General features: G+C 38.4%; 1 protein-coding gene across 5 annotated transcripts in view; it reads right to left on the bottom strand.

Moving 5' to 3' along the window:
- ADAMTS18 (ADAM metallopeptidase with thrombospondin type 1 motif 18) overlaps window positions 1-11,105 on the bottom strand; it is a 188,900-nt gene that overhangs the window by 65,575 nt on the left and 112,220 nt on the right. The window lies entirely within an intron of this gene.

Here is an 11,105-nt window from a genome sequence, read left to right as displayed (position 1 = left end):
AAAAATCAAACAGAGACAAACCTCATCACCCTTCTCCTTAAAATTTGAGTCCCTTCCTGGAAGAAACATGAAGGAGCTGATTAAAATGATAGTTACTGTTTTGCTAGCATGACATTGCTATTGAATGGCAGAAAAGATAACAGCTCTAGCTCTCTTCTAGAGAAAATTGCCTTGTGCAACTTTATGGAAATGAAAATACATTCATATTTACTGCATTGCACTGTCTTTAGTAAAATCAAGATTCACACTAGCATCAATTCAGCTCTTTGGTATAGACGTGTATGTATGTATACATCAATTTCTCTTCCTTTTTACTGACTAGAAAAATGCAAAAAGTCAGGTCCAAAAGATAAACTGCCTTTAAGGGCACGTGGCATGCTATGGAGGTATTCTGGAGCACAGGGGCACCATTCAGAGCAGGTTGATGGCAAGTAGCAACACAGCCCCACAGAGAAATACTCCAAATCTTCTGTTACACCCACTAGAAAAGTAGGCCTGTGGAGGCAGAGTGTCCTTTGCTCCGTAAAAATGCTAGTTTGCAGGACACAGACCTTCATTCTGGGTGAAGAACATTTCTTTCTGGTTTGTTTCTCACATTAGAGTGTGCTCCTGACCTTCCCACACTGAAATCTTTAAAATGATTAAATAAAACATGTGAACTGCCACAACCAAAAATATACTGTTCCTTCAGCCTCAAGCCGATTCCAACTAATTTAGTCTTGTGTTGCTATTCTGCACACCAGAAAGCTAATTTTCAAGAAATAGTTGGAAAATTGCAACAAAAAATATACTTCTTATGGGACTACAACCCGAAAGCTGAAAACCTGTAAATAGAACTGGTGACATACACAGGTCAAAACCAAAGTCTAGCACATTTTTGATCCCAGCTTCAACTGTCTGTGGTAATCTATCAGCCGCTCTTGCTGACTCAGCTTCAGGTCCAAATTATCCTTTCACTGGTGTTACATCTGTCACACAAGCTGATGGAGAAACCAAAACTTTGTCACTGTACCATTAGTCTGATGTTCAGTGACACATTGCCCTGACTGTATGCTGCTCTGTCATGGCTCCCACCCTGTATTTGGGTTCATGCATGACCTTCACTGAGTGAGAGCTGTAGGACCCTGCCTCAGACAGTGAAAATGACCACCAAGGGGTCTCTGACAGGAAGAGGAATCACAAGAATCACTTAACTGTTTCTATAGGAGACTACATGTCCTCCTCTCTGCAATTATTCAGCTCTCCTACCAAGGGCAAAATACAAATAAGGTCTTGCCTCCTACAGGTGTTCCCAGGAAGACAGGTGTTAATATCCTTGCACCTTTTTGCAGGTCAAAGACTGTGAAATCCAACTCCAGTCAAACAAGGGAAACAAGCCTCATAAACTACTTTCCTCTTTTACTCTAAATGCCAGATTTTACTTCACCAAGACTTGATCAGGATTAGGCCAAGTAACCTCTTTACATTTACTTAGTTTTGACTTTGAATTTTTTGGTGGCCGTTGCACTTTCTTTACTCTTTTGTTTGTCATAATACCTTGGCAGCACAGCAGTAATGAAAACATTTGGTGTTAGTACACTGAAACACATCTGGCAGCTGAGGCACCAGATGCCAAGCACTTCACTGCATTCTCCAGCAGCAGTAGCAGCAGCTGGTTCTCTGGGAAGCCACCTGAACTCCTGCTTCATTTCATGTCTGGCTGCTGTTAGTCTAAGCAGTCCCTGAGAATAGGATACAGGCAGTCTGTAGATGGGTTTTTCTTTGCCTTTCAGGTAGGCCATTTTCCTCCATTTTGTAACTCAGGAAAATCTGATTATACAGTATTACCTTGGATTATTTACAAGATGGGTTTTAGGGTCTGCCAGTGGAAACTGACATGCTTCACGTTCTTGATGAGCCAGCAGTACCCTCCATTTGAAAAATGCCTTTCTAAGCCAAAGAGTAATTGTAGTAATTTTACCCAAAGAAATGGTGTGCCTCTTTATTCTAAGGCCAAGATGATACATGGAGGAACTCTCCTGAGGACAGGTTCTGATCCAGAAAAGCCAGCATAAAACCTTTTACTCTCCACAAGCTTTAGAGGAAGCCCCTAAACCAGCAAATACCTGTCAATGACAGTGAAAGATACTGTGGTGCAGGAATCAAAGGATATCAGCTGCTCGCTTCTGTCTCAGCCTGGAAGTTGTCCTTTTTCTCCCCTTTGCTCAACCTTTTGCTAGAGGCGAGAAAACAATCTGATCATCAGTACGCGATGTTGGGAACGCAAAAAATATCCATGCAGCCTTCAGCATGGCTTCTAGCATGAAGAGCAGCCAGCAATCAGAGAAAGAAACTTGGGGCTGGAGATACTGTTGTGGTAGGCTGGTCTCTACGGTGATTTCACAGACAGCTATTGCAAACAATGTAAGTCTGTAGAGCAGACTATAAGGAATGATCCTCTGACAGAAGTAGCAGCAAAAAAGTGCAAAAGTGACAGAAACATTTTTCTCATCTGTACTGTAATTATCCGCAGATCCATGGTGGGCTGCAGAAAAATCAGGCTGGCCCTAGACCAAGATCGGTACTATAATCCTTAATTTATACTTGCATCAACCAAGATAAGTAGTGCAACTTTCTATCAAGTGTTAGCAGGAAATTAAACTGGGTAGCCACATGTTTTAGAAAAGTTTAAACTTTCTTCTCTGACACTGTTTTACACCATTTATACCTACCCTATACCATGACCAGATAATACTTCAATTACAGTATTAACTGAAAATATTTGAGGTTTAGTCTAGCCTAATTTTAAGACCTACTGTTTTCATGACTTCTTCCAAAAAAAAAAAAGAATGTGTCACATAAGACAAGCTTGCTCAAGATAGATTTATTTTTAAATGCTCAGTCTCTTCACTGAAATGCATTAATTTGCATGAAGAAAAAGCAAATCTGTTTTTAATTTCATTATTTAAAAAAAAACTAATTATATTCTGATGTTACATAAATTTTATATTGTATGGCAAAGAAACTGCAGATCTGAAGAGTAATCCATGTTTCATTAGTTTGTGTATTCTGCCACAGAATATAATATTATGTTCTTAAATTAGTTGGAAGCCACACTGTGCTGGAGAGTAGAAAAACAAAAGTGAGGGCTTAAGCTAGGTCAAGCATATTTTGTATAGGTCCATTAAAAATCTCATTCCATTAATATTAATAAAGATGTTGAGACACAAAAGTCCTTCAATTAACATATATTAGGCAGGCAGGCACAAGCATTCAAGTGGTCCCACTGTGAACAGCAAGAATCCAGTCCTCACAGCATAAAGCCATGAGAGTTGTGTACATAGTGGGGCAGCTAGAAATGTTAATGCCACAGAAGAGTGAAAAGGCAATACCCTATTGTCTCTTCAAGTAAATATCAGTTTATTGCTTCAGCTTCCTCTTCTATTAAATGCATTTATGCTGGACCTTGCTATTCCAGCAACAATAACTTCAAGACCTGTTATCTTTGTCATCAGACTTTTTTGTTTTACTAATTTCTGTCAGGAACTAGCTGTGAAGCTACCTACGAGACTCAGGAAAAGAATTTTCATCTGACTGTATAAATTGTTTGTAGATTTCCCCAGCTTATGAACTAACATTGTAAAAAAGAAATTAACTTGACTGTTCCAGAAATTACTCCGGACAATAATGGTTCCCACGGTACTAAGCTTCAACCATCAAGACTCATTCACTTGCATATGACCTGATTATTTGACATTTCTTCACCCTCATTCTTAGTGACTTCCGAGCACGATAAACAATAAAAGGTTACTGATGTCAACCTATTATGAGTCTCTTCTAACACACAGTAAAGCCAGTACTGAAGCTTAATTAATACATTTGTAAATTGTGCTGAGCTGCAAGGCATTATGATTTCAGGTTTCTGTAAATGTTTACCTCGAAGCTTTAGTCAACGCTCTACTGTCTGAACCAAAGATAAGTTCTGCTTCCATCAGCTATTCACATAGCTGGTCAAATCACTGTCAGAGCAAATCAATAGGAAATTCCTTTAGCATACTGTAATTTATGGTAGACCTGCAGCAACAGAATTGGGATTAAAATGGGATAAGAAAAGGCACGAAAGAACCAACATTTTTGCTCCCAGTGACATGATCAAAAAGACAGAGGAAAACCTTGTTTGTAATGTAATTATCCATTAAGGTTCAATTCAGACACCATTTAAGGGCTAGTCAGAGCCTTCCTAACACAAAATGATTGGGTTTTAGAAAAAAGATAATGAAGTCTGAGCTTCAGCTGATAGAACTTGCAGTAGGTTCAGTGCTAGCTCTCACTGCAGGTCCAGTGGTAGCTCTCACCGCAGATAACTAAGTTTAACCCTTCTCCCACTAGTTCACTGAGAGAAGACCATTACAAAATGTGTCACACAGAGCTAACAACTGTGCGTGATCAGGAAATTAGAGGGAACACTTCTGATGACTAAATAGACTGTTCACTTTAGTGGGGGTGTTGTCAGGTTATCGCTGAACACTGCAACTTCCAAAGAAAAAGACAGGTATTTTCTAGAAATCTCCCAGAGAAATCCATAGGTCCACAGCAATACTTATGCCCAGGAGACAGTGAAATCAGATGCAAATAGCTCTGAAATTGTCTTATAGAACCATCTGATAAATTATTGGCATCACAGCTCTGGATGCCTTTGTACAGCATGGCCCCAGCTTTTATCTTACCCCATCCATGGACTGCAAATTTCAAAACCATAGAAGTTGAGAACAGTTTTCAGACCTCTGCCCTTCTCTCATTGTTGGCAGTATTGGACAGCAGTCCCAGTGATCAAACTAAATCTCTTTTGAGTATGGGGCACTCTGTGCATCACAATCATTGCAAATCTGAAAGCATAATCTTAAATAACTTGTACACATAAACATAACTGCGATTCAAAAACTTTAAGTGCCAAACCAGTGTACTGGTTGTACAGATAGACTAAGGAGGAAGCAAGTTTGAAAAAACAATGTTTAAGAACAGTTTTGATATCACTGTTTGCTCAAATTAAGTGGACTGTGCCGCAGTACCAGGGCACAACCAAGATACTCTTCTGCTTTTCACTCACTCCACTGCTGTGTGTCATGTATGGAGCTGTGGGAGTGGGCTGCTTGAGTTGGACTTGAACTACAGTTTCACAGGCTGTCATTGTGGTTTGGGTAAACAAAAGACTTCAGATTCTGGGTATGCAAACCTGGTATCTTCCTCAAGCACTTTTGAAGTGGAGGAAGGGGAAAAAGAGAAATAAAGTCTTGTTTAAGTTAATTATTAGTAACTGAAAGCGGCTATTAGTTTTTATAATCTGCCTCTAAAAAAGGGAAATATTTTAGATGTTCAGTAGTTCATGGCTGTGGAGAATATGTTGCATCTCAGCAGCAGAGATGGTATGGTCCAAACAAAATAGTAGCACTTAAAATAAAAATCCTCATTTACATCAAAGACATCCTGTTATGAGGAGGTCAAGTCTGCACAGACAGGTCATCCTCTCCTGACCCTTATGAGGGCATTTGACTATTAGCTTCTCTCAAATGGACTAGGGAAACTGTGGGAACTAAGCTTTGTGGAAAGATTTTGCTACAGCGAGAAAAATGCTGATGTTTCAAGTATAGATAAAGTCTAGTGATTCATTCAGAAGTCACAAGACTGCTTCTTAGAAAATAAAGGTCAGGACAAGCTGCCTATCTACACACAAGTGGACGACCCCGTTTCTGGAACTGTTTTTAGGGTGCAAGCACTGGTGCTCACAACAGCATAAAGTTTGTTCTGAAATACACCAACAAACAATTTCCATGCTCTTACTGCCAGTTAAGCAATAATGGAGCAGACAAAAATAACTTAGAGGACTACCTCCTGTGGGCAGTCTTGAGAACTGTTCTATGTTCACAGCCACTGTGCTCAGGCTGATGGAGCCAAACTGCTCATACTCGGTGGTTGTGTTTCCTCTATGTATGTTCAAGGGTTACAGGTTTTTTTGTTTGTTTGTTTGTTTAATAAAACCTGGAAGAAACACAACCTCTATTATTCCTACTGTCCAGTAGAGACAGATTATTCCTCCAACATTAATCCTGTTTAACTCCATATCTTACCTTTGAGGAATCAGTAGGATCACAATGCCTGGGATAACACTGTCTTTGTCTTGCAGAGTTAAAACCAGAGTTGAACAGAAAGCTTATCTGACAAATATGGAGGAGGGCAATCAATAACCTAATCATGCAATTCATTTCCTATCAGCAGTCAATGCAAGGCTGAGATCAAAAGTATTTTGTATTTGTCTAGTATAATTTAAAATATCTTCAAGAATGTGGCTTTTTTTTTTCACTGTCACCTCATTTTTGAGGTGAGAAGGAAAATTTTTCCTTCTTTCCTCTTTGCTGTATTATGGGATGAATAATGACCCAATGTCCATCAAGATGGTGGACAAAGTGATGATCCTGTGAAATATGATTTGTGTTTTATAGAGGATAGAGATGTATTGGTGTATGAATATAAAGAAGGTTAAAGAATGTATGTTCCATATGCTGTTCATTTTGTTCTCGTGTAACAGCAAAAATTATAGAATTTGTATATTGACTTGTGGATGGAATAAAATAGCTTTTAGAATGAAACAAATCTTCTCTTCAAGGTCCTACTGGGCCAAAAGCTGTTTTTACAGCTGTAGGTTTCTAAAGGAACTTCATTGCAAACAGCAATTGTTTTGTACTTTTACCACCAGTCTGGCTCACTGATTATGATGGGGGTTTGTCTGAATAAGAACACTGGGATATATCTCAATAAACTTAATTGGACTTAAAGTGTGAGCTCTAGGTATAAGAAGTTGTTAGTATGAACTTAATACTAATATGGGGTGCAATTAAATGACTACAAGGCATGGTTACATGAGTTGCCTTGCGTGCCTGCCTCTTAGGTGGCCAGACTGTGCTAAGAGGCTTTAATTTTGTGGCTTCTTTGATATTTTGAGAAAAGTCCTGCCCTCAGACATGCACACACAACTACCAGCGAATTAATACACCTCCTGTTTATCTCTCAGAGCTACATCTAACCCTTTCTCCAGTCATAGACTCCTCTGACAGCTCAGTGAGTGTAACATGATTCATCCTTCCCTCCTCTCTCTTCCCTTGACTAGACACTAACAAACACAACAGAACTTGAGACAAGAGAAAGAGGCCCCTTATAATGAAAGATTCAATCACATCTTACCAAAAACAAAGGAGGGCACTAGCTAGTGCATGAAGCTGACTCCACTCTTCTAATTGAGGTACATAAATAAAAGGGGCGGAATGGCCCATATTTTCTTCTAGCATAAGCAGGTGCAGTCTGTCAGGCCTCCATGCTAGCACATTTGTTTAGGGCTGAATTTGGTCTAAACAATAAAACTCTGTATCATACAGTTTTAAAGGACTTGAACTGTTCCACTGAACTGTGCTGATTTTCTCTCTGACCCAAAATGCAGATGCATGTCTCCTCTATGATGTAATGGTAGGAGCACTCCTTTATGTTGTACATGTTTTTTTCTTTTTTCATTGGGGTGGGGGGGGGTGGGCAGGGGCACATGCTTTGTATTTGCCATGTGCCCTCACCTCTCCTCCACCAAATAGCAGCAACATTCCCACAAATGCTATATACAAAAACCAACTCATTCATTATGACCAGTATTTTCTATATTTTGTGTATTGGACTACAATGTAAATTTGTTTGACTCTTAAAGAGAGGGTTCTTGTTCACAAGGGGAGTGTGATTTCAGTTCCTAAATGCACAGTTATCAATTACTTTTAAGACTGTCTCTAGAACACAACTTGACTACTGACAACTCTGGGATTCTCTTTCATTCTGCCCTGATTTACTGTGTGACTGCAAACCACTCACTTTATACAAGAGGTTATGTATACATAGACCTAACATATGCAGCACATAAGGAAACAAAAAGCATGTAAATAGAGACAAATCAACACACAAACAGTAGTAAGGCTTTTAAAGACAGAGTCATCCTGGAAGTGGGTTTAAAGATAGTGAACCTGACATAGATACCTGTTTTTAACACAGGATAGAGTGCATAGTATGTGTATGAGGATGGGCAAAGGGGCAAGGGCAAGTAGTTGGGAATACAGAAATGGCCAAACTGAATACTTCCTAAAAAAAAATAAAAATAAGTCTTATTCTAACAGTGGCCTGCACTACCTATTTCAGAAAAGCTGAAAAAAACCTTGGTTATGTGGCTCTGGCTCCCAATAATATAGCTAAAGGCAAATATAAGTAATGATATATTACTAAATAATATCAGTAATAATAAACTATAATTTGAATAAGTAAGAATTAACTCAAGACAGGAGCTTGGAAAAAAAATGGGGAAGAATGAGCAGCTTGAATTGAACACACAAACATAGGATGAAACAGCAAGACAAACCAGCGGCCTGGATGTACACATTGGGAAAGCACAAGGAACTTGAAGGAAAATCCAAGAAGTCATTCTTGACTATCAGAAGAGTTTTATTAAAAGTGACAATGAACATCAGTGGGGAAAGCAGTTGAAAAATTTACAGGATTTTCTATTTGAGCTACATTAAGTCGATGACAAAGGAAGAAACTAATTTTATATTTACAAATGTAAATGAACTCACTGACTCAAAGTTAGAAGAGTTAAACAAACAAACAAACAAAAAAAAAAGCAGCCCTGAGAGTGAGGAAGTATTAGCAAAATATATGAACATGAAAAAAAAATTATCACAGCTTCTTTGGAGATAATGTATTATCTTCTCTACAGATAGTCCAGAACACATTTTTATGAAGGCATAGAAACTACACCTGTCTTTTGAGCATTTTTGATAAATTGACTGAATGACTCTGTGTTGTAGACCATGAGCCCGAATTTTACTAAATCTGACACTCTATTACCAAGAAAGTATGATGCTGTTACTGAAAGCCTGACAGTGAAGCAGGCACTTAAGAAGATCTAAACAAGATTTCTTGCATACAAGTTAATTTCATCAAAATAAATAAATAAAAATCAGTTTTCTTGCTGCATAGCTGATGCTCCAGCAAATAAAGGATGCTGACTGAAGCAAAAGTGTACAGAAGAAAGCAGGTTTCCCATTGACAATCAAAATACCTAAACACTATAAAGATGAAAAGGCAAGAGGCAGTACTCATAGTAAATTTGTACACACTATCCTAAAATGCTAACTTAATTTACATGAGCACTTATTCAGATAAAGAACGTGGACCCAGTTTTGCCTTTTGACACATCAAGGAAATTGCATTGACTGATGGAAACATTCAGTCTCGAATCAACAAGTCAGCATAAAAACGTGAAGCCTTAATGTCAACTAAGCTATTAAAGTGCAAGATATGTCCATCTCTTAATAGATCTATACTGAAGAAACAAATTCTTGCTCCTTTCCAGTGTTAAGTTAAGGTCATCCTGCCTAACAAACCATTTCATATAGACTCTCAAAAGTCCACTCTGCAGGCAATGGCAGATAACAGACAACTGAATGACTGCGTACTCTAGGTCATCCAAAAAATTAGATCAAAGAGTCCCTGTAGTCTATTGAAATGCAATTGCTTCCAAATCACATTGTGGTGTTCCAGGCTTGAAAGAATGGGTCAGTGCAGTTTTATTGTAGAGAAGCTATTGCTAATGAAAGGAACAATGGAAAGATTAGTGCTACCAACCATATAGAAGAAACACCACTTTCGGTTTAATTGCAGTGAACAAAACAAATAGGAAAGAAGGGCAACCAAGTGACAAAAGTAGTTGGTGCAAAGAGGATATAGGAGCTATTCACAAGGTTGGTTCTCTTGATCACAGCACAGCGTCCAGACTTAACATATGATCACTGAATTTGGATCACAGTAAAAATGACGTGGTTGTCATTACAGACAGCTGACGACACATTTTTAAGAAGGCAGCCTTGCAAACTGGAAGACTAAGAACCCTGTTGATAATTTTCCTGATATTCACTAGGTGCACTGAAATTAATGGATGGATAGGGAGAAAGAAACAATTATACTTTATTTGTGATACTGACTCTGCAGGAGATTATTGTAAGGTTTACTTCACTTACCGGTTTAAAATAACAGTTTAAGGTGAAATCTGTTGAATCTTGGAACTGATTAAAGAAAGAGACAGATTATAATTGATGATAGTGTAGGTACTGAAAATGTTCTGCCATAATAAATTTGTTCAAGCCACAGTATTTATTCTCTTTTGATCAGTTTCTGGATCTTTTCTAAGTAAAGCTTACCAGTCATAACAATCTCTATGTCGAGACAGTGGTAAAAGATCCATTTCAGTCTCAGTTAAGATCACCACATTCTGTTTCTCTGTGACCTGAGGCAGACTTGAACCTTCCTTCTCCAGACAAGACATGACAAGCCCAGCTTTACTTAGCTCATAAAGCATGTTAGAAAACAGAACGTGACCAAACAGGGGAGATCACCCAAATTTTAACTGTTGTATGTAGGTAGAGCACTTCCCTTAGAGGAAATGGCAAACACTGCAATGAGTGAAAATGGCTTTTGTCTGAATAAAAACAATAAAAGCTTGTAGTTTTGAAAATTAAGCTTCTACAGAAATTCACAACTAAGCATATCTGATATTGAGACTTCGGGACTCCAAACATAAAAACAAAAGAAAGCTTCATTCCTGTTCCTGGCACCTGCTCCAAAGTCACATTTGCAACCATTCAAATGAACTATAAAATATTAATTCCTTCAAACTACTGTGACTGTTGTGACCCACACAGGAGAAAAAAAAAAAAATGTAGAGCATACAAAATATAATCCAGACTACTTCAACCAATTATCGGTATTCAACAGTTCTTCCAAGTGAACCACCCTCTTCTCAAGTCACTGATTACTATTTCAAAGGAAGCACTGGATGTCTGAAGTGCCCCTCTTTTGGTCCCATCATGCAGTTTAATAGCCCTTATGGTCAAGCACCTTTGCAAGAGAGATTTCTAGAGGGTGACCTAACATATCCTCTGGACCTTAATGAACTACACAACATAAGGACAGCTTCATATAACCTAACATTGTTGAATCTCCCTTCTTTAATCTGCATTCATAGCAGACTGCATGAAAGATGTAAA

Source organism: Cygnus olor, chromosome 12 (genome assembly GCF_009769625.2).
Source record: "Cygnus olor isolate bCygOlo1 chromosome 12, bCygOlo1.pri.v2, whole genome shotgun sequence".
Lineage (NCBI taxonomy): Eukaryota > Metazoa > Chordata > Aves > Anseriformes > Anatidae > Cygnus > Cygnus olor.
Note: the sequence above shows the minus strand (reverse complement) of the source record. Positions and strands in the feature narration are given on the sequence as shown.